The sequence below is a fragment of the Apteryx mantelli genome, chromosome 4 (assembly GCF_036417845.1).
Source record: "Apteryx mantelli isolate bAptMan1 chromosome 4, bAptMan1.hap1, whole genome shotgun sequence".
Classification (NCBI taxonomy): domain Eukaryota; kingdom Metazoa; phylum Chordata; class Aves; order Apterygiformes; family Apterygidae; genus Apteryx; species Apteryx mantelli.
The window spans coordinates 41,708,024-41,735,895 of record NC_089981.1 but is presented as its reverse complement, the minus strand read 5'-3'; the positions used below and the strand labels follow the sequence as shown (position 1 = coordinate 41,735,895).

The 27,872-nt window shown below is 35.4% G+C and overlaps 1 long non-coding RNA gene across 1 annotated transcript in view; it reads right to left on the bottom strand.

Moving 5' to 3' along the window:
* Positions 1-1,055: 1,055 nt before the first annotated feature.
* LOC136991989 (uncharacterized) overlaps positions 1,056-27,872 on the bottom strand; it is a 56,454-nt gene continuing 29,637 nt past the window's right edge. Inside the window, exon 3 of the long non-coding RNA XR_010884017.1 lies at positions 1,056-1,127. This is a non-coding gene — a long non-coding RNA (uncharacterized lncRNA). The remainder of the gene's footprint in view (positions 1,128-27,872) is intronic.

Sequence of the window (27,872 nt, the reverse complement as noted above, 5' to 3'; positions counted from 1 at the left end):
CTAAAGGAACATGCTTCAGACTGCTCAGTCTAATTTGGTTTCAAGAAGAAATTGTAGCAAGAATTTTCCAAAAAGATATTAGATCTGCTCCATTATGAATATAAGAGAACTGCTCAACATTGTTGTCTAGGTTTTGAGAAAGAAAAAATGCTTGATGTATGATGTGAAGCCTCTGAAGGTACAAGTAATTAAGAGAAAGCAGTTTGAGTTCATCCAGCAAAGATCTAGAGGAATTTGGATTTACTTAATGACAGTCTTTAAGACTCTTTATTAATTTTAATAATTAATATTTCAAATGGAAGCTTTGCATCCAGTATTCAATCTCTGCTGTCAGATTGGGACTCTTGCCAATTTCTCTGTTAATCTCAGAGGTGCCATTGAATAATGAAAGAGTTTAGCAATTCTTTAAATGAAAAATGTTTCAAAGGTATTTTTAGTTAGGGTTCATCCTTCTATTTTGGGTCATATTTCCTTTTTCCCATTCTTTCCAATGATGACTGAACTAAAGAAGAAAAATCCATACATGGATTCCCAGCCATTAGTGTACACATCTATACTCAAGGTGACAGAGACAATTGGTTTTTAAATTATTTCAAATTATCAGGGTCAGCAAAAATAGTTATAAATAGGTTTGGTTACTCCTGAATTTTTATACTGAGGAAGTAATACGGATACAAGCTCTTCAGTAAAGAAGTGGGCATAGTGTTATATGACTGTTTACTTGTCGGATGGGAAAAGACAGGGAGAGTAGAAGAATGGAAAGGCAGGGAAGAGATTTTCTCATCAGAATCAGACTATAATAAGGGGATGCATAATATTCATGTGAGATTTTTGTGAAGTTCCTTAAGGATTAGCCTAGCAACAGAGTATTTTATATACTTTCATTAACAAACTATAACACCAAAAATAGGACATTACTGATGAAAAATATTGGTGGCATCATCCATATAATATCAGAATCTCATAGAGGAAGCAATAAGTAACCTGAAAGTAAAAGAGATGGAGTGGAATTCAACAGTATAGAAGCAAGGCAGCATACCTTGTAAATAAATCTTCTGCTGTTGCTTGAGATCTCATCAGGCAGAAGAAAAAGACCACATGGCACTTGTCAATATTTAGGTGATGAGCTGCCAATATAATAAGATAAAGAAGGTTAAAATGAATATGGGAGGTACTGGTGAAAGTATTTCAATTAGAAGTTTAAATAGTATTACAAAAGTCACTGATGAGACTTCGTCTTAGGTTCTGATCACCTGTAGTAAAGAAAGATGAATTCAAAACAATACAGGTACAGAGCATGACTACTCGGACAATCAGAAGACTGTAGAACCTGTTTCAGGAGCAGGAACTAGGAGAATTTTGTTTCTTTAGCCTAGCAAAATAAAGGCTGAAAGAATGAGGGAGAAAGATTACCGTCCATACAGATGATATGGTAGGTAAACACCATGGAGGAAGCGTAACTATTTACATTTCAGAAGAATGACAGTAATAGAAAAAATGCATATGAAGTACCCATGAATAAATTTAGCTAACATTATATGAAGCTTCTTAATCCTAAAATCTGTGATTTTCTAAAACAGCCTTTATTCAGTATTTTAATGACAAAAACCTAAGTGTATACTTTTTGAGATGAAGTATAATAAATGGATGATATGAATTATCTGCTGTATATAACAGAAGACTGTTATCAATTGAGAACAACATGTCCTGATCTCCAGAGGTTACTTCTAGCCCAAGTTTTCCTATGATTCTAAGATAAATCATATAATCCATACAGGGTCTAACTTTAGATATTTAGGTCTAACTTTCAGCTTGAAATCACAGGATATTTTCACAAAATGGGTAGAACCGTTGTTAGAAGATTCTTAGAATTTCAAATCAAACAGTAAAATTGTGCATTAACCTTGTAAAACAGAATCAGCATCTCTCTTTTATTGGGGGCCTAAATCAGACATAGCACTCCAGATTCAGCCTCTCAAAAGTATCCGGTAGAGGTCCCTCGACCGGCTGGCTACACTGCTAAAGAGCCCCTGTGTGCACTTAGACTTCACCACCACAAGGGCGCACTCCTGACTCATGTTCAATTGCTTGTTCACCAACAGATCCTTTCTGGCAGAGCTGATACCTAACTAGTTTGCACTGTTGCTTTGGACTGTTCTACCCCAAACGCAGGATTTCCCATTTTGCCTGACCTCCAGCTGCTGACAGCCTCCTAAATGGCAGTCCTGCTCTCCAGAACATTACCCTCAGCTGCTGACAGCCTCCTAAATGGCAGTCCTGCTCTCCAGAACATCACCCCCAGTTTGGTACCATTCGAGGACTTACTGGTGGTGCACTCTGTCCCACTCTCCGAGTCACTAATGAAGGTATAAGCCCCAGTTTTGACCCTTGAGGAATGCCATTTGTAACTGGCTGCCAGATAGATTTCCAGTCATTGACCTATAGAAGCCTTTCTTTATGCCCTTCATGCTTCTAAACAATTTCATCTCCACCTGAGCTTTGGCCTTCCTAATTCTATCCTCGTGTATCTGGATGATGCTTTTATATTTGTTCTTGGTAGCTGTCTCCACTGTTGTAAGTGAATATATGTGTCTATATATATGTATGCATATGTATGTATGTTGGAATTAAGAGATTGTTGTGATGGGAGTGTTTAGAATACTGATAGATCAGACCAGCTTTATACTTCAAAACAAAATTTTACTAGATTCAAGACAGGTTAATATTGATTATATCTTGAGTCATGTAGTTGTAATTTATACATGTCACAGGCCTTTGCTTTGACTAAAGCACTTCTACCTGCCATCTATTTCCCTTTTGCATTGAAGTTCAGTCAGGATTTCACCCTTCATCCAAGCTGGCTCCTGCTATACCTGCTCATTTTCTTCTGGAGTGGAATGGACCGTTTCTGTGTTATAAAGAGGTTGTCACTGAAAATCAATCATCTCTCCTTTGCCCTTCAGAGCAGCTTCCCACAGGATCCCATCCACCACTTCCCTCAACAAGCTGAACTCTGCTTCCCTGAAGTCCTGGCTCTTAATTCTGCTACTGCCCTTCCTCACTTCCCACAGGTTCTTAAATTCTACCATCTCGTGGTCACTACAGCCAAGGCTGCCATTGACTATAACAACTCTGAGCAGTCCTTTCCTATTTATGAGTAGCAGATCCAACAGCCTATCTCCCCTCATTAGCCCATCCAGGGCCTGCATCAAACAATTGTCTCTGATGCACTCCAGAAATCTCCTGGATGGCCTGCACCCACTGGCTGCCCTTTCATCAGGTAGCAGGGTGGTTAAAATCCCCCATGAGAAACAAGGCCTGCAACCAGGAAACTTCTTCCGGTTGTTTAAAGAAGGCTGTTTCTAGCACCTCTTCTTAAACAGGTGTTGTAGAAGACAGCTTCCATGACATGCCACTTCATGGCCACTCCTCTGTTTCTGACCCATAAGCTCTTGACAGGTTTGTTATTTATTCAGCAGCAGAGCTCCAGACAACTGAGTTTCTCCTTTGTGTGTAGAGAGAAACCCCCTTCCTTGTCTTCCCTGCCTGTCTTTCCTAAAGATTATATATTCATTCACTGCAGCACTCCAGTTGCAGACCACCTCTCTATGGGGGACACAGCTTCCATTCTTGAACCAAGCCTTCCATCTCACAAGCAGAAGACCTTGTGATTAGTGTCACAGAGGGTGCACAATCTGGTATCGCTGCGTATAGTACATTATTCGCATTCCTCTCCAAAGATATGTCTATGACTTACATTCCTGTCCATGCTCCAACCTGGCAGAGCCCAAATGAGAACCAGTCCAAAAGCTGTGTGACCATCTTAGTGCAGCACCACATCTAAGCCTCTCAATAGCTTTACAGTCCAGGTCCATCACCAGGCTTGCATGGTCAAAGGGCTTTTGGACAAAACCTGGCTTGGAAAAAGCTCTTATATTTCCTTAATATATGGAATGTTATACATAAACCTAATGTTTAAGAATTCAGTTTGGTGAAGGCAAGTTTGAGTATGACATAAAGACTATTATATCAGACATTTGCAAGGACATTGGGCCAGTTCTGTGTCAATTTTTACATTGGTATGTTTCTATTGAGAAAGCAATCTACAAAAAAGACACCAGAATTGGGGTCTTCACTTAGAGAAAGAAAAGTGGAAATCTTTCAAAATGGCTATGTAACTCAGAGACTAATTTTATATACAGAACTGGGGTGAAATCAAGGACATTCTATTAGGAACAATTAATGGAAAATAGTATATTCTTCACACAACAACAACAACAAACCCTTGAACAAACAAAGAGAAAAAAAATCCACAGAAGTTCCCTAAGCAAAAATAGAATTCTTATTGCGGGCATAAAATCCATTTTCTAAATTGGTGCATGGTGTCACAAAGAATATTTATCTAGAGACAGAAGAATTTTATAGATATAAAAATACTGGAAAATAAAGCCCCTTAAGAGACACTGTATCTCATTAGAAAACTGGAAGAATAAACACAAAATTTTGCATGTCATTATCCTGTACCACTGAGCACAGCTACCAATTTAACATGAAGATACTAATACAACCACTGCACAGAAATGCCTTGTGTTATGATCTTTCAGAGCTTAAAACTGAAGAAAACTCTTCATCTACATCCTAAGTATATCTTATTCACACAAGGAAAAATCATACCTCAGCACAGAGCCAAATCAAATCTGTGTACCATTTAAGATCACTGAAGCTTGAAACTTTCAAGTTTGATCTCATGTAAAATAGGCACCTGGCTTCTCCTCTGCTTTGGGAAGAGAATCTTTCATAAATTGAAAGCCTGAAGTATTTATTCCATTTGTTCTCATTTTTGCTCAGCCACGATCTCAGATGAAGTAAAAGGATCTGAAACCTTTCTGGATGTACTTATATACTGGATGGAAGAATTGGGGGAATTCTGAATAAAGTGCAAAATTAATGGTCCCTATACCTGAATGAGGACTGATTGGAAGCAGAGTAAAAATAAAAAATTAATAAACTGAGCAATTTTTGTGTGATTTTTATTGTGATAAAAATAATTATAGCCTGAATTTCTTAGCCTCAATAATATTTTAACTACTATGTAATTACCCTAGGATTTTATGGATTTTGTACTGTGATTGTTCTCTATACATTTAATAATTATCATGGAACAATAAGTTTTTGTTCAAGCAAGACATCCATTGAGAATTGGCCTAATGAGTAGATTTCTACCTTCATTTGTTTTATTTCCATCCAAATGAATGGGGTAAGTCAAATTTAAATTCTGTGCAGAAAAAGTAAGAGACTGAGTGAGACTTCACAGGACATTAATAGTCATAAAGAGGGAAAAAGAACCTGCATGGTCTTTGTGCCCTGAAAGTTTCAATGTCTCACCAGTTATCACCAGTTATCTATTAGACACTTATCTCAGAATTATTTGCGCTTTTAAAAATAATAAAAACATCCATAATTTTTTTTAATATATGCATAGTAAGCAGGAGAGGAATGAGTCCAAGAGTAGAACAAATTAGTGCACTTTGTATTAATGGAGCAATTATTTATTACTCGTTAAAAAGCTATTAGTAAAACATTGTTGTTATTTATGATAAGTAATAAGTAGCATGCTGGTAAACAGTTGGCAATAGAAATTAGAAAGTAATAATATTTATTAGTTAGAAAGTAATTTGAATCCATCTAAAAATGGGTGTCATTTCAAATGCTTTAGCATGGAAATATTTTGGTATACGTGTTTAGAGTGGTGACATTTAAAACATTTTTATTAATCTGTTCTTTATGAAAATTAAAGCATTTGCATGTACTCTGCTTCCATTCATAACTCATGTTTTAGAGCTCCTGTATCTGCCACTTAGATATGCATGTTGTCATTAACTCCTACACGAGTGAGCAGTATTGATTATTGTCCTCCATCCATCTAATCTCAGCTCTAGGTCTCCACTTAGTAATGATGCAGAAAAGTTTTCCCTATTAGTAAATAAATCTTAATAAATGTATTAAGTGTTAATAAATCATTTATACTTATGGACCTTTGGGGAAGGGTAAAAGCTCCCAATTTTGATTTACATGAAAATATTATTCACCACTGAGGTTTGCAGTATTTCCTGCCTGGGATAATCTTTTTCCACAGACATAGGGCTCTGGCATAGTCCTCTGGGACTAAGCAGAATATCATCTTTTTTTTTCCTTACAGCATAGTAGGGGCAGAGTAGAGAGCCTGCCTGTATTCTTTCTTAAAACCTCCACCACATGTGATATGGTGCACTGGTTAAGGTGCATTATCATAGAAATAGATGTTTGAGCCTTCTGAAGATTAAAGTGCATTGATTTAAAATCAGGAAAACTGGTTAAATGACTATTTAAATTAATAATTAAATATTCTAATAATTTCATTTCATTAACAGTAGATTTCAAAATACACTGCTGAGCCAAGAACGGGACTTCTGTGAAATTTTAAAAATAAAATACAAATCCTGAAAAACTTTGCAGAGCTAACTATTGAGGTTTGCCAAATACCTAGAAATATGCCATTCTTGCCTGTTACTGCAGTAGCTGTGACTTGCTAATTATCTTGATCGTACACTGACATGTAATCATGAGTGGGATCATGAAACCAGGTAATCCTCACATAAATTTTTTAAGAAGGAAGTGATAGTTTCTGCCTTTTATGTAGTTGCTTGGCAGTTCTAGCATGTGTGTAGGAGGTAGCAGATTTTAGGTTTAATTTTCCTTTCCGCCTAAGATTTAAGCTTGCACCTCCCACCTCCCATGAGAGTGCCCTTACAAACCACCTATACGCACCTCTCTTGTTGGAGCTGTTCCACTTGCAAAAACGGAAGCTGAAATTAATTGGGCCCAGGGGAAGCATGACAGTGTAGCTTAGTTTATCCAAGGAGAGATACAAAACTTACATGTAAAAAGTCTCAGTTGATTACCCTAAATTATAGCCTCCCAATTATGTGCTTGCATTAAAGAGTTATTAAATAAAATACATAAATTAGGAGCAGGACTAGAACTTGCAGAGGACAGTCCAGAATGAACTACAAAATGCTGCCTCCTCTAATGTACTCTGGTCCCCAAAATCCTGTAGTCCTGACTGTTTACACATTTTAAACAGGCCCATTTTAAATAGAAGGAATGGAGAACAGCCTCATCTAGCATTGCCTACTTCATTGGGATTAAGACACTGTTTTGAGAGGAGCTTTGCCTGAGCCATTTCAGGTAAAAGAGGGAGATGAATCCATATTTTCTACTTTCTGGGCAATTTCACTAGCATTTAGCATCTAATTCAAAGCATTGTGTCAGCTATCTTCTCCTGCTATCCTCTTTTTTTTGGTACAGAAGTGGCTCATTTGAATTTCAGTTATCTTAGGATATAATAGATGTGCTCTGAACAGTGAAAAATAATGAAAGTGGTTAAGGCGGTTTGAGCTAACTTGCTTGATGTCATCGTGAAAGTAATTAGAAACAGTCACACAGCTAGATAGCGTATATCAGCTGGAAGGCAGTAATTGCAGCCAACTACAATGACCCGGTGAGTGCTTTAGCCCATTTTGATCTAGCAGGTTAGCCTCAACCCCGCTGGTTCATCTCTGTGCAAAAGAAGGACTCAAGGAGGGAGCTAGGAGCTCCCCAAGCAGCCTCAGCTGGGGACAGCAGCCGGAGGAGCTGCTCAGCCCTGGTCAGCGAGCCTCTGGTCTCAGCCTCCCTGTGGCCTGCATAGACAGGGCAGGGAAAAACAAGCCTGAGTCCCTTTCTGGGATGCACCTGATTCAACTTCTTCACCCCAAAGAATTTCTTGCCTACATCGCAAGGCTGAGGATTCAGTTTAAACTGACAATTCTCATATTTAGCCGATATTAGCAACACCACAAAAATATTTGTGTTCTCATAGCACTTAATCTGGATAGGAAAGCAGAAGGAAAGATTGGAAAAATGTTGATACAGTTAAAAGATAATGAAGCATAATTATAACCAGAGAAAACAATTGTTCTGTGAACATGACTTGTCTTATTAAATTAATTAATCCAAAAGAAGCGGTAGTTACATGTCAGACCTACAACTACAAAACAGAATTTCTAACACAGTAATTTTCAAATATGTCTACAGGTTTACTTCCTAAAATTGTTTTGTCACTTTTCTGGATAAAATAATTTTAATAATGCATTTTCTTAAAAAATGTTTAGAAACAGAAAGAATATTAGTTACTTTTATCAGAGGAGAAATCATTCTTAGAAAAAAACAAGAAGTAGGAACAAAGTAAAGAGGTGAGTACTGCGAGTCCATCTTTATAGAAAGACCAAAAGAAAGATTAGTAGAAATGTAGACTTTCCCAAAAGCTATAAATTGCTAACCTAGATATCATAAATAAATCCAGTGGGTCAGATAGTTTACCTGATAGCAAAAAAGGATCTGACTGGGAAATAATCTCTTCACTCCATCTTTTTTTGGAGGGTTGGGAAGAGAGAGATTTCACTTGAAATGATCTCATACTGACCAGTTTTGGAAAAAGGAGATGAGAATTTTAGAAGTAAATCTTACCAAAATAATTAAATACAACAGACATGTAAATTCATAATTACCAACAGTAAGCCAGGTATTTAAGTAATCTGGATTTGTGAATGAGCTTCCAACAATTTCAGTCATGTTTGGATGTATATTTTATCCAATTAAACTGAAAAAGAAAGATGAAGGCTACAAAGTGAGACCTTTAATACTTAGCAAATATGTTATGCTTGCACTTTTCAGCAGATTCTCTTCCTTGTTCAGTTGGTGTCTTCTATTTCATTTACTGACCACTAGTCCAAGACAATTCCAACTCTTCTCTGTTTCTCTTTACATCTTTTAACATCCTTCTCAAATTCTATTAAAAGTCTAACCCACTCTAAGTCTCTCGTCTCTCAACTGACCCCCTGTGTATCCTTTCACTCTCAACACACCTTTTCCTCATTGTTTATCTACATTTTCACATTCCCTCAATCTTGGTACCAAAGAGACATTGAAGGAGGTACATGGCATGAAAACATTTGGACTGTTTTATGCTCAAATAGAATAATATTCAGTTGAAAATAGGATTTCATAATAGAAAGTGAAAGTCCATAATATGTATCATTCGTCAGAATTTTGTCAACATCAATTCATTATAAAATCAAAATAGTTAAGGCCATGGTAAGGCTTCAAAATTAAGTATGTGTGATATCCCACTAGAATTCAAATTTTTGACTTAAATAAACTGTAATGACATTTAAACAGAAAACCCACTTCCTACCTTTTCAAAAAATCCCATTGTACCAATTCAATTAGGGAAAAAATTCAAATAATTGAATGATTACACTCAATGTAATTATACTCTTTGAAACCACTCATAGTTCATATTTAGCAAATTTGCAGATAATATTAAATATAATATTATTGTTCTGGCACTTGTTTGTTCTTTTCATTTTTCCCCTCTCCCCAATTAAAATATTATGTAAGTAATAATGCATGTTTTTTTCATTACAAAGACTTTTTTTTTCCTCATTGTACAAAGCAAGGGTCAAACATCTGATGTTATATCAAATAGTTCATTAGAAAGTGATATGTATCAAAATACATGCATTTCATAATACTACAAATTACCTTCATATTGAGGAAGAACAAATGGAAAACTGTGCTGCCACTGAGCAAGCGTATTCCAGAGCTGCTTATTGCCAGCACACAAAGCAAATTCACTTGCATCTCAGCCAGTGAAACCAGACATAAAACACAACACAGCTAAAATACATGAGAATCTAAGTGGATGATTATTTTAAGAAAATAATACAACACTGAAAAGTGACAGATGAGCTTTGCACAATTAAAGAGGAGTTATTAGATTGAAAAGATCTGGAACATGGAGGGTTTGTTTTTTTCAGTCATTCTAAACTGTCTGGGTCAAAGAGTAATATATGATTTTATTTTAATTTTTAATTTCTTTTTAAAATGAATCACTTCTCAGCAGATGACCCAAAGGAAAGTAAGCTAGGTTATCACTTGCACAGTTCTGTAGTTATTAGCCAAAATTACAGTTATAAAGATAATACTGATTTATTGAGCCCCCATGGAGGTAAATAGGTTCTGCAAGACAAAAGAGGACAGAATTTGAAGTTCATAATGTTGAATAGCTATAAGTGTGCAAAAGGAAAAACTGGTCTTCAAAATTTTTATTACTGGCACGTGTAAGACAGAACAAATCTAGCTTGTCTTTTGGGGGTCTGAGGTTGAATGTCATATCAAATAACAAACAAAATAATGGTTTTGCTGTTAGCTGAGCCAATTTGCCTGCAGATCACATGAGTGCTGTAGCCATGAAACAAATAACACAGTTAAACACTTTTCAGACTAGAAAGACTATTTATCAGCTTTCTTATCAACAGTATTAAATAATATATATATATTCTTCATTAGTCACTTCCAAGGTAGTTTTCCTAAGAAAAAAAGTGTGCATAACTGGTGCTATAGTATGACACAAAATGTATTCTTGAAGAGACCAGATACAGAGCTCTTGATCTTAAGTTCACAGAAATCTGGAAACGCTTCTGTTGTTTCAAATAGATTTCGTAATATTGTTCTTTATGCTATTGTATCTTTTCAAACATCACCTCATCTATGCTCAAGACTTCATCTTATATTTTTACACACAGGTAGCACATACATCAGTCTATGCTGTGATTGCACCGATAAGAATATTCATCAGCTTCGAAAAGTTGACAGAACTCAAAACTTTTAGTCTAATCTCTGTGGGTTGCTGCGAGCCAAAAAAGAAAAATTATTTCAATATGTCCACATTGTGATTTGTTTGCCATCCTGCTCACTACAATGAAATTTGTCCTCTATCTATAAACCTTCAAATAATCAGAAATAAATTAATGAGCCTTATTGTCTTTTATAAATGGAGGTACATAAACTGCCTCCTTTGTAGGCTCTAAATGTATAACATGATACAATTTCGAGAGAAAGATCTGATCACTGATTCTTGGCTTATGTTCTTTCCTTTGCTGGCTGCAACAGAAAGTAGTATGCTTTCGGCAGGCAAAAACTGACAGAAATACATAAGCTATGTTGGCAAGCAAGTTCACGCTTGGCCTTTACCAGTTGGTGCATCAAGCTGATAGCTGGCCAAAAATAAATTACAACAAAATAAAAATATACTGATCTTAAAAGAAAAAAAATGCACGCACACACACACACATATATATATGAGAGTGATGCAAGCTTTGAAGAGGAACTAAGGTAGAAAGGGAATAATAAATTAGTAAAATATAAACAGTAGTGAAAAACTATACTAAAGTCTTTAATACTCTTTCTCCAGTCTTTGCCCTCTCCATTATTGCTAGTTCTACTCCAGTCAGACACAGCTTTCCTCAATTTATACCAAGCTCCTTTGCCCCCCTCAAAGGACCTTGTTTTCCACCTCACCTTAGGCATTTCTTTCTTCCTGGAATGCTACATGAAGCACAGGGAAGCAGAAACTTGTTGGAGGGAAGCCTGTGGAATCGGAAAGAGCTTTTCTTTTCTTTTTGGAAACAAAGCCATTCATTCAGAAGCTCCAGAAAAATTTGGAAGATCATATTCTCAAAAAGAGCTGTAATATTTTATTGTTCAATTTTTTCAAGAAGTGCTAATTTATTTTATAATTAGGGACATATTCCCTTGACTTCCATTCCTAGTTCTTATCAGAGATGCCCTAACTTTTCCAGAACTTAATACAAAGCACTGAGCAAATCTCAACGTTTTTCATCTCAGCTATTTTGTAATCTGAACAGGACTATTAATATACTGTTATGAATGCCTGCCGGGCAATGCTAATGGACCCTAAATGGTATGCTTGTTATCCAACATTTAGGGTTACGAACAAGGTCAAGATTTTTTGGAGGATGAATTCTCATTTATTATCAAAACAGCAGGCAAACTGAGCGTAGATTCCCAAATGATCTAAATTGGTTAAAAGATTTCAAAGGCTATGTCCTAATTATCTTTCTAGCACAAGAGGATACAAAAAAAATCAGGCCAAAATTTAAATGAATCAGACTTTCCACAGATTAGGCTGCAGCTCTAGAAAAGGTGAACTGAATAAATTGGACTTTTGAAGCTGCTGACTTGTAGTGTTAATTGTAAAAAACTCACACGTAAAGGATTAAGTTAAACAAATGCAGTCTCTAATTATTAATAACTGATTCAGTGCATACAGAATCATTGAGTTTACTGGGTTTTGCACTTAAAGACTGTCTTTAGCACCAGTGAAAATGGTGAAATGGTAATAAGAAACATGTCTAAAACATTCTAAAGGAGGAGGAAATTTTATTTTTTTTACAACTCTCTTCGCAAAACTCAATATCGTATCTTTGATGGTCAAGATAGATATTTGAATGGACAAATAAGCTATTTTTCCTCAAAAAATGAACAAAATTTATATATACATATATATATTTCTTCTCTGACTCAAGTGAAAAATCACCTTCAGGAGAGAAGTGTTATCCAAAGATAGTTTTATTTATGAACTCTGCTAAAGACAGGGTAACTAAACCTATGGGCTGCAGAGTTACAATTGTAAGACATAGATGGCTTGTACCTTCAGTCACTTAAACTTAAGGGAAACTCCTCCACCAAGCAGCAGAAGGTCAAAGCATCCAGAAACAGATGATCATTCTAAGGCAATAGATTTCATATTCTTATAAAAGTAGAATTTGATGGATGTTGTTTGTTCTGGGAGGTTGTTCAGAGGATTTTACTGGTTTAGATCTCACTTAATTCAAAAGTGACATGTTTTTATTGTCTGCTGGCTGTTCAGTGACTTTTGTGAAATAAGGTCGTTAGTTTCCTTTACCTACATGTTTCTCTATGGTCCCTGTGACAATATTTTCTGAACTCTTGATAAAGACAAATGGATTTATCTCCTTCCTTTGGTGCAGGAAGTTTTATTGCTTCTATTTCACAAACTGGGCAGTCAAGAAAAGAGAAAGTGTGAAGATTCATCACCCATTTATGTCAGTTATTTTTGCAAGTGAGATGATGATCATTTTGACTAAGACAGCTGACTTTGTGCGATAGCATTACTGTTTGGAGTATTTAAATGGTCCTTTCCATTTTGTTTATTGTGGTTGTTTTTTCTGTCTGATGTGTGAAGAAAAGCAGCTGGATGTTTTAATGCCTTCTACAGCTGCTGGAGTTGTGTCCATGCCACAAAAATAGTAGTCCATGGATGGGACTTTAAAACTAGAACAGAAAGTCCATTTGAAGAAGGGAGAAAATCACAAGATTTTCCTCTAGTCCTCAAGTCCTCTACCTAAAGATAATTAATCTAACAGTTCTCTTTGTGACAAACAGGAAAAGCTGACAGGACTGCTTGTTCTGAAGTATATTCAGATTTTCAATGTACTTGCTGTTTTCCTTTTACAATAAGACTACAGAAAATTTCCTCTTTCCACTAACATAGAAAGATCACAGAGATAATTATGTTAATAATTAGAATAAAGTATTGTACTTCAAACTTTTTTCCAATACTGTATAAGAAACATAGAGTTCAGTGCTAACACAGTGGAACAGTTCCATACTTTCTTTTGTTTCCAGCTACTTTTTTAAGTAGTTCCCACATGAAGTACATCCTTTGTTTTCTGTAGGCTTTTGGAAATAACTTCTTGGCTAGATTTCAAGTGTCATTTAGCTCCTCAAAAGAGCTTATTTAGCATATTGTCCTGCATCATTTGAGGAGCTGCCAACCTTATCAGATTCAATTTCCAATGAAAACATTTCTTTTTAAAAAATTAGATTTCTCATCTCCCATTGTTGTACATCACAGAGTGCTTCAGTGAAGGTAAGTTAAATGGTAAACAGCATCCAACATGAAAAACGACATCCTATTTTTATCAAAAGCTAGAATGTTAAAATGTTTTTTTTTTCTTTTGCTTACTGTATTTGGGGAGAAATTAATGAATACTGAAATAAAGTGTTTAAGTGTTCCAAAAGGGCAGAAATTAAGTTGTAAAGATAATATGTCAGCTGGGCTGAAAATTAAAAACAGTTGCTCATTGTGTGCAATCTCTCTGAGCATCCCAAAATGTAAGAGGTTATGTTTCTTAAACTTGAAGCTCTTTAGTTCAGAAATATCTGTCACAGATTTCTCATTCTCTGCTGAAAGACTGTTCCTAACACAGACACACACACATAGGATTGAAGGTGACGACAGCTGCAATTCTCTGCTGGTCAGTGGAAAGGAGAACGGGAAACCTAAACCTTACCAACAGGAGATGGATTGGAGACTGCACAGGGGCTGATGAGAGCTATAGTTCTACTGACCTGCTCCACTACTTGAAATCTCTGAGTAGTCTGGGGACCATTAATGCTTCTGATTCAAAGAAAAAAAGAAAAGACTCCGAAGGCCGAATAGCCATGGAGATGATCGGGCAGTTAGTAACTTCCAGCAATGTAAGATATGTGAAGATATTAGAATGAGGAACCTATAATGCTCAGAGAGAAGAATAACAGAATTCCTCAGAGCTGGATATATCCAGCATGTTTCATTATGGAAAGTGCAGACATTTTTTGGAATTTCAGTTACTTGAGTGGAATGGAGACTGTTGAACATATTCAACTAGCAAATCAATGAATAACAGCAAAGTCCACAGCATATGGAAATAAAGCATATCAAACAGAGAGCTTTCCAAGTACTCAGACAAGACATAAGCCAAGAAGCCAAGAATGATGTAATGGACATTCTGTAAGAAAGAGAAGAAAGGATAATTCAGTCACTTTCTGTATCCCAAAATATTAGATGTCACTCTAAAATTTGATATGTTTGAAGCTAGTAGATGGAAATCTCTGTGTTAAAGATTCCTGGATACACTTCTGATTGGGATAGCTCATAAATTATAAGTGAATTCTGACTGTTAGAAAGTAAAATAAAGGAGAAGGCTATCAAATTTTCTTCTCAGTGGTTTCCACATTTACAAATATATAAGAAAGATGGAGGCTATAAAATTCAGGGGTTAGATATTTGACATGGTAAATGATAAAAAGAAAATGTTTTGGTTTTGCGGAATTCTGTCTCTGGAGAGATGATGCTGTAAAACAGTTATAGCCTTCAACTCAATATACAGGCTATTTATTGTTTTAAGGAACAGGTAGGCTAGAGTAGTCTAGAAAGCTTTAATAGCAAAAAAACAGCTAAAATGTGGCAATAAAGGGAAACAGATTAGAAATCATTTGAGACAAGAATCAAGATGTTGCTAACAAAATTAATCAAGGCGTCAAGAAACATGAAGAAAGTAAATCATTTGGTTGTCCACTTGCACACCCATAGATGATAAAAAGAAGCTTTGGAATAACCTATTTATGAGAATACATCCATCCCCTTTTATGTTATTGAGAGGTCTTGGGAAGATTTACATGATTATAATATTAAAATTTAAAACGGTTGTAATCTATCTGGGAATTATTGAGGAAATGGAAGGGCATAGGAAATGACAATTTTTTAGAGAAGTAGCATGCCTTTATCAGAGTCACAAGATGACTCTACATTAGCATTCCAGTTCAGTTCAGGAATTTCAGTTCATCCTTATTTACCGCACTATGATTCATTTGTGCATTTACTATGCTTTGGTTCACATCATGGAGTAGACTCTGAATGCATCATCTGGATTCCTTTCAGATGAAAAAAAAATGTACTCCAGGAGTGCACCTAATGTAATCCAGCTGCAAATGAGCACTCGGTCTGCAAGACCAGACTCAAGCTAATCTGAAGTAAATCCCCCCCAAGAATGCTAGTGTGGATGCCATGTCCTCATCACAAACTATTTTGTCCTTACAAATCTTTTCCTGTTTGGCCATGCTATTTGCTAGCTAGATTTTTAATTACACTTGGTGGGATATGGTCAGAAATGGGTTAATAGATTCTCTGGCCTGTATCACTCTTGTCACGCTAGCTCCAGGTGTCAGGCTTGAAAGAAGAAGTCAAAAGCATATGCTATTGGGATGATGTCTGGAAAGAAAGCAATCACCACTTCTTCTTGAGAGAGAATTAGTGAGGGTAATGTCCTAAACTACATGGTGACTCCCACAGCCTCTCTGCAGAATCTCTTGGAAATCTAAACACAAGCAAAATGGATTTATAAAGAAATGTTATGATATATCCTTACTTAAGATCATATAACAGCAATAAAAAGTTAATGTCATAATCGCATCACCTATCCTGGCAAAACTTTCCCTGGGAAACAATGATTCTGAAAAGAACTCACAGATAATGATGAATGAACTCTCAGTGCTGTACTGTGGCCAAAATAAAATGTGATCCTTGGATGAACAAGAAGGAGAATGCTGAGTAAGATTAGGGAGAATACATTACCTCTCATTTGACATTTGTTGACTACTGTAACAACGGTGTCCATAAATCAGGGAGAATGTTGATAATTTGAAGACAGCTGAGATTTAAAAAAAAAAAAAAAAAAAGCTCAAGGAGCTTAAGCCGATTAACTCATCAAAAAGGAAGATAAGAGGCAACTGTAGTATCTAAAAAGAAAATTAACTTGGAAATGAAATGTAGAAGAGGGTTTTACAATCTGGTAGCCATCAGCTGGAAGGTTACCTTTGTCCCCCAGTGGATATCACTGAATCTAGACTAGTACAGACTAGATTAAGATACCCACTGTTTAACAAAGAGAGTAAGTAATTAGCTATTAGAAAAATTACCTGCCATTTTTGTGGGTTCTCTGTAATTGTGCATTCTTTATTCAATATTGTTTTCTAAAAGAAAAGCCAGTTCAAACAGGATCAATTCAGATTCATCAAAAGGTCAGGAAGTCAACAGAAAATAAAGTGTTCTACATTGCATAGGCTGCATCTCTTGTAATCAAAGGATTTAAAAAATGAGAAGAGTTCTAAACTACTGCATATCTTTATATCTCAGTAAAACCTCTTTCTAATTGGCTGGTTTCCTTCGATGCCCATATTCTCAGTAATAGCAAGCAATTGTATCTATCTCTCCCTTCAGTAGCAGTGACTAAAAAAAGAGAAAAATCAGGAAGAAGCAAATAGAAAAAAGCCCTGCAGCTCAGTTCCTGTTCCCTGCTACACCTGTCTCAGAAAGGGACCTTATGGATGATGAGCTTTTATGATATGGATGAAGAACTTGCTAGAAGAGAATATGTTATGCCAACTAGGAAGAGATTAATAGGAAAAGCTGTCAACGAGACTGTCTATAAAGGATCACAAAGGCCATTGGCACAAATATAATGTGGATTTAGTGGATCTTTTCTACTATATTTTTATAGCTTGTTTGTTGAAGGTAGAAATAATTGCTCTCAGAAGGATATTTTGTTTTGTTTTGTTCCTTTCTCTAAACTCAAAGCACTAAAGAACACATTTAATTATCACAATAGTTCTCCAGCCTTGTTATCCATCCACCTCTCTACAGCACTATAGTTTTATTCAGAATGAGATCAAGTTCTATCAGCATTACAGATTTTCATAACAGTCATACAACTGCAAAGTTATCCTAAGACCACATGCTTTTGCCTTTCTGACTAGTTTTACGTTGGCAAAGCTCAAATCCCCTTAATAATGGTAACAGGGTATTAATGAAATGGGAAATGTGAGTTGTAACCCACTCCTCAAAGTGAGAATTAGGTAATCTAATAAGTGAATGAAATGAATGAAAAGATCCTTCGCATTCCTTATTTTTAGAAGTATACTTCACTTGAATTGAATTCCTTCTATTAAAAAATAATAATAATTGTTTAATGGAATATGCATTACTTCTAGTATGCTTGTGAACTTGGGTCTGTTATTATCAGGTTTCTAAGTTTAAGTCAGAGAAAAGAAGAGAATCTGTGATTTAACAGTGCATTTGGCAAATTTTGGATCCTGTATCAAGAGAGGAAATGAACAAAAAAAACCCTCAGCTGTCCAGCTTTTAGAATTGTCCAGAGCATATGCCTCATTAGCCCTCTACGTAAAAAACAGACATGTCATGTTTTCATGATACCTAACAGAAATAATTCCAATCTTATCATTAGATCTCATCTGCTTAGTGATCAGCCACTTATTAGCCATTCTTGAATTATTCTTTCATTCATGATTATTGGACCTGAAAGGTGTGTTTCTTTCTATGTCAAATCCTTATAAAATCAGACTTTTTTTTTTTTTAAAGAGCAGAAGGAAATATTTTGTTCTTAATAACTTTAAGAAAATCATATCTCTGTGATTAATTTCTATTAAAAAGGTGTTAAAGGAATTGAATTCATTAATGTTTTTATTGCCTATGGAAATGCAAAGGGTTAGCTGATGTTTAGGTATTGTTACTATTGAAAAAGCACACTGGTTTTTTTTTTTTTTCCTCTTAGAGCATTTAGAAAGTAGCTAAAATTTTACTATCACCTAGAGCTGGTATTTATTCCATTCTTACACAAGGCACCATGCACCTTCTCAATTTCAGATGCTAGTCTTGCAAAGAGTTAAGCATATGTCTCATTTTCTCTATATCTAATAGTTGGCTTAGATAACTTCAAACAGGTAAAAAAAATCCAATACTTAGCAATGCGAATCAAGAGAGTTCTTGATTTTTGTGCACTATGTTTTAAATGTCTCTCAGAAATGATATTTGAAGTATATATAAGGTCAGTCCATCTCTTCTGACTGGTTGGTCTATATTCAGGAAAAAATAATATTGATACCTAATAACAAAGCTTATGACATGAAGAAACAGATTTTCATATGGCATTCACTAAGGGTATTGGCAAGTGCCAGCGAACTTGCAATCAGGCACTGAAAAAGCCAAGTTCATGAAGCCTACGTTTTTAGAGCTGTAGCAATCATCATATAAATTATTCTGCATCTAGGTCTACATAAATAGCAAAGACAGATGCACAATGCTAGTGCCAATTTTACAAAATATTATCCCAGTCAGCAAGATGCTGCAATAAATAGATTAATCATTATTAATGCCTTTGATATTCATCATAACAACATTAATCAAGATTAATTTATCTGGTATTAATGTTCATGCAATATGTATGGCCAAAGGTATTTAGTTGTAAATTCAATTTTTGATGACAGCCTCAATCTCCTTTGCTCTCAAAACCAACTTTGATTTCTATATTATTCCACACACGCTGTTGACCTTCATGCTAGTGCTGATGCCCACCTATGATTTCTTTTTTTTCCCTTATTGATTTTAATGTCCTCAGATATCTGCCAGAACAATAGCCCAGTACAATTTGTTTCTCCTTTCAGTTTTGTTCCCAGTTAGCAAAACTGGTGAAAAGGTTTTGTCCCTATTAACTAGCACATTGTTGAACAGGCATGTGACTAACTGCTCCTGGAGGAAAGAGAGTATATTCTGTGTTCCAGTTACATGATCAGATAAATAAAGCTTGTCATATATAATTTGGAAACCAATGAAAAAACTCCTTCACATGAACTGGCAGGTATCTGTAAATTTGGAATACAAGTTCCTGGGTTTTATTAGCCATAATGAGTTTAAATCATTAGTGCTAGTGCAGGGTGTTAGCCACACCATAAATAGATATAACCTGAATTATTTCAGAACTAAAATATACACAAAAAAGACAATTAGTTATCTTCTATGTACCATCTATATGGAACATGGCAGTTACCAAATCTAGTACAGAAGGGGGAGTGAAAACTATGTGAAAAAGAAAACAAAACCAAAGCCCAAAACACTTGAGTTTCAGCTCAATACCTCCACCATATAACCATCTTTTGTGGCTCAGGGTCAATGTTAATTTTAATTTGTTAACAAAATATTGGATTTAACAAAAACTTCTTATACACTCTTACTTCTTTTTTTTTAATTTGTAGTTAAACACAAGTATGTTGAATGTTTCAGAATCCTGCCACTGTGAGTTCCCCTTGATAGGATTCTAAATCTCACTTTTTATGATAGAATTTTAGCATCAGACACCATATGACAAAGCATTAAAAATATATGCTTAAATACACATACATAGATACATATACATATATACATACATATATATATACATATATATATATATATAAAAAGTTGTAGTTCTCCAACAGAACACCAGATGGTAATATATACTAGAGCAGATACAAAGCATTACAAGCCCTTCTACGATCAGAGCCATTGCTATGGAGGTGAAAACTCATTTACCCTTGCAGTATTTGGAGTATGATTCACAATGAAGTTTTTGATTGAAAGGAGGTGGGGGAAAGTGGTAGGAGTTCTTTATATGTCTATACCTATTTTGGACAGTAAAAGTACATTTTAAAGTTAGTCAATCACACAGACCAATCACACAGACCTATACCTATACTTTTTAATTTTGTTTTGACCTGTGTTCCTAGCAGATCTTCCTGTTCATGAACACGAAGAACGGTTCTATTCTCTAACTGCAAAACTACAGCATATGGGACTACCTGATAGGGAGGCATCAGGTCCTGTCCTCCTAATTTTTGCAATTTGTTCCTTTGAAGACAAAGGTTCCAGTTCAGTTGCCTTTGAAAAAGCAAAAATTAGTTATGGTGAAATAGTAAATGCATTTTAACTAATAGAAATGTAGTATAAACTTCAATATGAAGTTAAATGTTTGCTGACAAAGATTGTGTAGGTTATATACCTATAAAACAAATTTTAGTTTCTAGCTTTCTGGTTGTCCTCCTCCAAAACCATTTAAAGGTTTAGTAATAAAAAATAATCACTTTTATCAGATCCTAAATGAATGAACATGCAATTAAAAAAGGTAGCTCTAATCAATCATCTTTCTTGGAGTAATTAACTTTCTTTTAACTTATGTCAAGTAGTTGCCAGGTGGGAATATCAGACCTCTTTAATAGTACAATTAAAAATAATGAATGAAAAAGGTACATTAACATCTGCTTCTAGACTTCACACCACTGTCTTATTTTAAATTAAGATTCTTGTTCCATGACAAGATCATTCCTTTTGTTTGCTTGTTTTGTTTGACTTGTGACTACCATATAACCAATAACTGAAATGGCAAAAGGGTAGAGAGATCTTACGGGGAAGAAATTTGGGTACATCAAAACTGCAAAGGTCCTCATGTGTGGACTCTAGCACCTTATTTAGTTCCATAGTCATAAAGGCCCACCTGGCTTTGCAGTTCTGCCTGAAGATGGAGGCCATGACTGCTGTTACCAGGAAAAAAGGACACATTTAGAAAGTGTACAGAGGTCCAGGGAGATTGAAAGTTTTCAAGTAATTACACGGATTACATGAAGCTCAGCATACTTCACTTGACTTTTTACTTTATTAATTTCCACTCTTTCTTCTGTCATCTCTAAACCTTTCATCTTTCTAAGATCCCACCTGCAACTGCATGCTGACATTGTCAATATAAATACTTTGAAGAACAATACCAGTAATTCACAGATAACACAGCAGAAACCATTCATAAAGTTCACAGAGATCTCTGTTTGGTGTCCAAGATATGGCTAATGCATAGACAGATAATGTAAAGATATTTCATTTGGCACAACCAGGTCAGTTAATTTCTCTAACTCTAATAGCTAGGTCAAAGTTTTACACATCTGTAAATGTGTTACTGAAAAACATAACAACATTAAAATGCCCCAAAAGTATTAACTGACAGTTTACTAGACATTTTACTATGGTAAGATGTTGTGAAAGGGAATCTCCTGAATTCATAAGCTTAAGAGAATCCTGCTATTGTGTTTTCAAATAAGTCTAAAAAGAAAACCTATTAATCAAACACTACATTTTTTTCAGTTTGTACAGTAGATGTGAGAACCATTGATTATTTATCAAAAGAACAGAATAATTTGCTGAGGACTGTGAAGAAAATCATTACTGCGTTAGAAGCATTATCAGAGTCCCCTTGAAAAGTACCATTTAAAAACTGAGCAATTCTACAGAGACTTTATAGATTTTCACTTTATCTGGTAGCTTGAGCAATATGCTTTGGAAAGTCACTACCATCACATGGATTATGATTTAGTTTTATAAAACTACCACTAATAAGTGCCACTTATTTCATGTTGCCCTTACATCTGCCTTCCAGATTTTGAACTGCTCGTAGTAATTTTTGGAATTGTGGTTTATGATGTCTCATAAAAGCCCAATGACATCTGCAAGGATGCACGGGACACAACTACACTGTTTACAGATGGCTAGAGAATGGAAATCCCACAAAACTCAGATTGAGTATTCACACTGGATTACCAGTTAAGATACAGACCAAAAGGAATGAAGTTATTGCACAGAGTCTTGTCAGGTAATTCCTATTAAAACTGCTAGAAGCTGGGCATCCAGCAATGTTTCCCCATCACACACATCCATACAAATGCATATACTCTGCATGCAGGTACCTGCATATATTCTTAGCCAATCTGAATTTTATTTCTCATCCAAGTTCTAAGACTGTTTACAAAAAATACATAGATGGTTTTCAATTTGTACACATGTATTTGTTTCTTACAAAAGAAATGTGTGGCTCATTTTACTAAGAGAACCTGTATAAGTACAGGTGGATGATACAGATGAATGAATTAACACTATAAAATGGGAGAAAGATGTGACGGATGCAATAATGCACATTTTAGCAGAGGCTCAGTTTTGATCCCTTTGACAGGCTCCATTGCTTAACAATACCTGACTTCACTCTTTTCCCATCTCTTTCTCAGAGAGAAAATTCTATGTTTGAGAGGAAAAAAAAAATCAGTAAAAGCTGATAAAACATAATTGTTTTCCCTTGTTTACTTTATATTCTTCTTCAGTTATCTGCACAGGCCTTTCCTTTTTTAGGATCTCTTTGTTACAAGTGGGAATGTTGCAAAATATGAGGGTGATAGTCAGATCAACAGGCAGAGCTGTTGTCTGCTAGTAGGTTGAGTGGCCTGTATTATAGTGTTCATGCTGAACTAAAGCATACTGCAGTAGTAATGCAGGACAACCTGCTTGTTTCACAGAGCAGTCATATAATAAGAATACATTCTTTCTCTGAATCTAGACTTCCTAAATCTCACACTTCTGCTGTGATAAGTAAGCAAATACTAAATCTTCTGAGACACAGATTTGCTCTTGTAGTGGAAAAAGAATCAAACACAGTTAGGTTTCCCAACTGGGGATTTCCCACAGTGCACTAGAGTTCTTCACGTACCAAAGAGCTGGCAAAACAGCAATATACTACCAATGGCTACATCTCCCCAAAACACAGCAGTCTGGGGCAGGTATTTTGCAGCCATGACTGAGCACTCCTCTACTGAACATCTCCACAGTGAATTGCTTCAGACTGTATAAGATGGAGTAAATCAGAGCTGCTTTGATTTACAGCATGGGGTCAGCCCCTTAGACAACTCATATAGCCACCTTTGTCTTTCTCCAGCCACAGCTTTACCTCCTATGCTGCTCAAATTCACAGGCCAAAGAATGGACTTCAGTTTTCATCTAGATTAAAGAAAACCTAATCTCTAAGGAAAATTTATGAAGCAAAAAAAGGTTCATAAGAATTATAAAATGAAAGGCTCCATAAAGGTGCTCAATTGGTCACATTATAATTGTTGAGAATAGCATGATTTTGAAAGACAGCACAATGTTCTTCTTTAATTTTGGGTTTGTGATGTAAAGCAAATAGAGAGGGAGAAAAACATAGATCTAAAAAACGTTATTCCTTTACATAAAACTCTGTTAAGTTATTCTTTGCTAAGGATCATTAAGAAGTTTTATGTCCAGAGAGAAAGTCAAATTTTCCAGCAAAAATAATTAGAGAGTGTGATGTAGTCATTATTTTGGTCTGCTAATTTCTAGACTCCATTTCTTTCCTTAAGGAAATAGCAAGTACAACTGGTTTTCAGTGGAATAAGAAAGACCATCCCCTCAGGTAGTGCATTTCTGATGATCCATGAACAAGTTTTATAATGAGCTGGCAATTGACATTGATTACCATCAAAAAGTAGAGAAAATGCACAAGCCGTGTTGCAAGGTTTTCACTGTTGAAAGTGGAACTGTGATGTTTACCAGGGACAGAACTTGTGCTTAAGTGAAAGTTAGGTATAAAGCTCAGAAACCACCTGTCTTGATCACTTTTTATTCTCAGCCAGTAGCAGGTACATCATTTGGGAAACAACAATATTTTTATCTTTTCTGTTTTAGAATCATGTTTTAGAAGTATGCTGAAATCACTAGCTTGTAATTGGCACGCTGAAATATCAGGTTACAAATTCACCACTAGACAGCAGCATTTCTCTGTTCTGCATTAGGATGCTGCTAAAGAGCAGATTGCATTTTAGTTCCCTGTCATTCAGTTATGTGTCTTCATTACAGTAATCCACACCTCACTGACACACTAACCACCGACCCTGGTGATTCCTTGCTTTCTGAATACTGACAAATACGTGATGTTTTCTGGAGAGTCTTAATGACAAAAGTGACGAAAACCACTTTTTGGAGGTCAAGCTTTTTTTTTTTTTTTTTTGATAATTCAATGTTAAAGAACCAGCTTCATCAGCTTGTGATTGGGGAATAGCATTACCAGTTCCATTTCCCTATTGCTGCTCTGCAACCAGCAGCTCATTCTGCCAGTAATATGGTGGAGGGTGGTGATATTTTCTCCTTGATTCAGTGGTTACTCTGTACCTACTTCCAAACAACATTTTGAAGTCATCCCATGTTCTTCTGAAGACTTGCAACAGTAAAGCCATATTAATGCAAAAATATTGCCAGACACTACATTTTATATGCTTTGTATATTTGTGGCTGGTGAGCATGTCACATAGTTACACTGTGAGAAGGATGATGATGTATGATTTGTAATACATAAAATAGGGATATGGAGTGGAAGCCCAGTTAACAAGAGCTAAAGGAGCATGCCCTTGCTTGAGCTGGTAATTTTCCAAAGAGGCAGGACTTTCAGTGCCATACAATTTTCCATACTCTGAAGTTGGGATGTAAAATAACAACATGGGATAGATAGCAGAAAAAAAACACAAATAAAAGAAAATTAAATAAATAAAAAGATAAATAAATAAAAAGATTAAGCCCACTGAACCTTGTCATATGTGAGGGTAAAATTAGATCATCACCAGTGATAGAATTAGTTCATTTTAGAAAATCATCACTCATTCTGTTAGCAGTTACCATACTAAATATGCATGTTAATTTACAGCATTTATGTTTTCCTAACTCTTAGGAATACCAAAACAAAACACTCTTCCCTCTCTCCTCCCACAAAAGTTACCTTTTAGCCACCTCCAGTGAAAGCAATTTCAAGTCAGTCATGATAATTTGCATGACAGTGTAACACAGCTGTTTGCAATAAATTATTGCCTCTCAGTTGAAGCGTATAGGGATGAGGGGTCTGAGAAAGGAACCGATAACTTAGAATACACTACATTTTATTTTAAATGAGAAAGGATACGATGAAGAAACTCATGTTTATCAACAGAAGCATGAGCTGGACAAAGAATTAACAAGGTATATTTACTTGGAGAATCACAAAAAATGTGGTATGCCTCAATTTTTAGCCTTCCGTTTTTCCCCTTGTGCTGATCTTTTTCATTCTTATATTGAATAATGAAATGTACTATAAAACATGCAGGAGAGAAGAGCTCTGACTCACTGGCCCCTGAAGTATTTTGTCTGACTTTGGTTATCTGTATTTCTTCATTTCTACAAGTGTAAAAGACATTTGAGCTCAGTCACTGACAACCTCTTTACAACCGGTTATAAATAACAATACAGTAAATTGTATTCCTTGTTCAATACCTACGATTCTGTTTGTCTGCAAGCTACAGCTTCAGAAATAGAACATTAATTTAATAGCTTTGCTTACAGTTAGGAAATCAGTGCAAAAAGGATATGTGCACAGGGCAAAAATTGTATATGAATTGACTTGATGTTTTTATTTTTTGAATCAGTGAAACAGAGTTTATATGCAGTATCCACTGGATTTCTCTGAATGGAAATTAATAAGAAAGTCTCATGTATTTTAATGCTTTAGGCCCATAAACTGTATATGTAGGCACTTAACTAAATCAAAGGGGCTTCATTCAGAAATTCTTTCTGGAACAAAGTGTGCATGCTGTTATTATTATGCAGTTATTAATAGAACTAATTACAATTTCACTTTTTAAACATTTCAGTAATGTATTTCATCTAAAAGATCAATTCAAAACCTTTTGCTGTTTACTCTAGCTGCTAACACTGTTTATGCCCTCCTGCAGCAGCCTGCCACACTGAGACATTAGGCATTCAATTCGACACCAGTCAAAAAGTACCATCTACGCAATCACCACAGTCAGCCCCTTTGAATGCAGCACAGGTCATCACGCGTATTGATTACTTGGCAGTTTTTGTTTGTTTTTGTTTTTCTGTGCAAAGCTGAATCCCACGGGAGCACATTCAGTGGTGCTCAAAGCACCTTTACTCATTGATATGAGTCCTCTCAGGGTAATTAAGCAGAGGAAAGGGCAGTTCCTGACTCCAGTAGGCTTCAGGTGTTAGGCACCTGCACAACTTGCAGGATGACAGTTCTAGGTAGCCATATAGGTGGACCTGCAGGTGCCTAAGGAACTTTTCTGGCACACAATGAGGCATCTATGAATGAAGAGGATTTTGTGGAACACCTTCTTGACTCTGGGTCCCAGAGGCCCGAATACTTTTGGTCCTACATTCCTTCACTACATCAGTCTAGACATACACATTTTCTCTGGGTTTAATCAAAGAGTCGACTCATGTTTTTAGATCTAAAGGTGGATTCATTCCCATTAAGATGCCATTATAGTATGTTGCATTTATATAATATTTTACCTGTAAAATGGCAACATGAATTTAAAAAAAAAAAAAAGGTTTTACTGTAGTTGTCCAAAGAAAAATAGCTCAGAATTAGGAATGTGAGGTAATATTCATCCAACACAACATAGTAATACCACTGAGTGAACATCTGAAATTTTTAGAATTTAGAAGTAAATCTAAATCAAAAACTAATATTTCTGCTTCTGTATTGATAAACTTGTATTTAATTACTTTTCAGAATTAAATCTAGGTTTGTTTTAGAGATTACTTTTCACTTACAAAACTTTCTTTTACAAGTTATTTACTATGAATTTTCTGATCAGACCTTTTTACAAGATATACTTTTTCCTGTTGAAATTGTCTCCTTTAGAGTAATTAATGAATACTAAGTAAATATATAATCTTAAACTTTTGGAAAAGGAAAGATCAATCACATGTTCAAAAAATTTATAAGCAGATTATAGATCTAGCAGGCTCTAGTGGCTTCTCAGTCCTCCTCCATTCACAATGACCAAATTAAATATAATAATAATATTAATAATCCCAGACCATAAATTCAAGTTCATAGAATTTTTTTGCTTTCTGGCTTTGATCCAATTACGATATGAATAAATCCTCTAAATGCAAATAAACCCCACTGAAGCATGCTTATTAGGCATATACAAATATCTTAGCTCTTTGTAATGCTCCACTGCTCTGATTGCTCCCCCATACCTTCTAAAGAAAAGTACCATTAGTAAAGCAAAAATTCTTAAAGGAAAGTAATCCTAATCCAGTAAACCATTAACTATACTTATTAGTGCTGTATCGATCCCTAAAGACATGTTTTTCAAATCATCTGACTACTTCATGCTATTCTTTTGGCAACAAAAATACAGTATCAATTGTTTTACCATGGAAATGCTATTGTATCTTTTCTATTAAATTGAATGTACATTTTTTATGTTAGATGAATGACATGTTTTGAAAAATTCATGGAATGTTAAATGAAAAAAATCTATGAAAGTTTCCACTTCCTTAGTTCATAGGAAAGCACTGAAATTAGGAAATGACAACTTCACAGGTAAAACGTGTTCAAAAGCAAGAGATGAATTTATGCTCC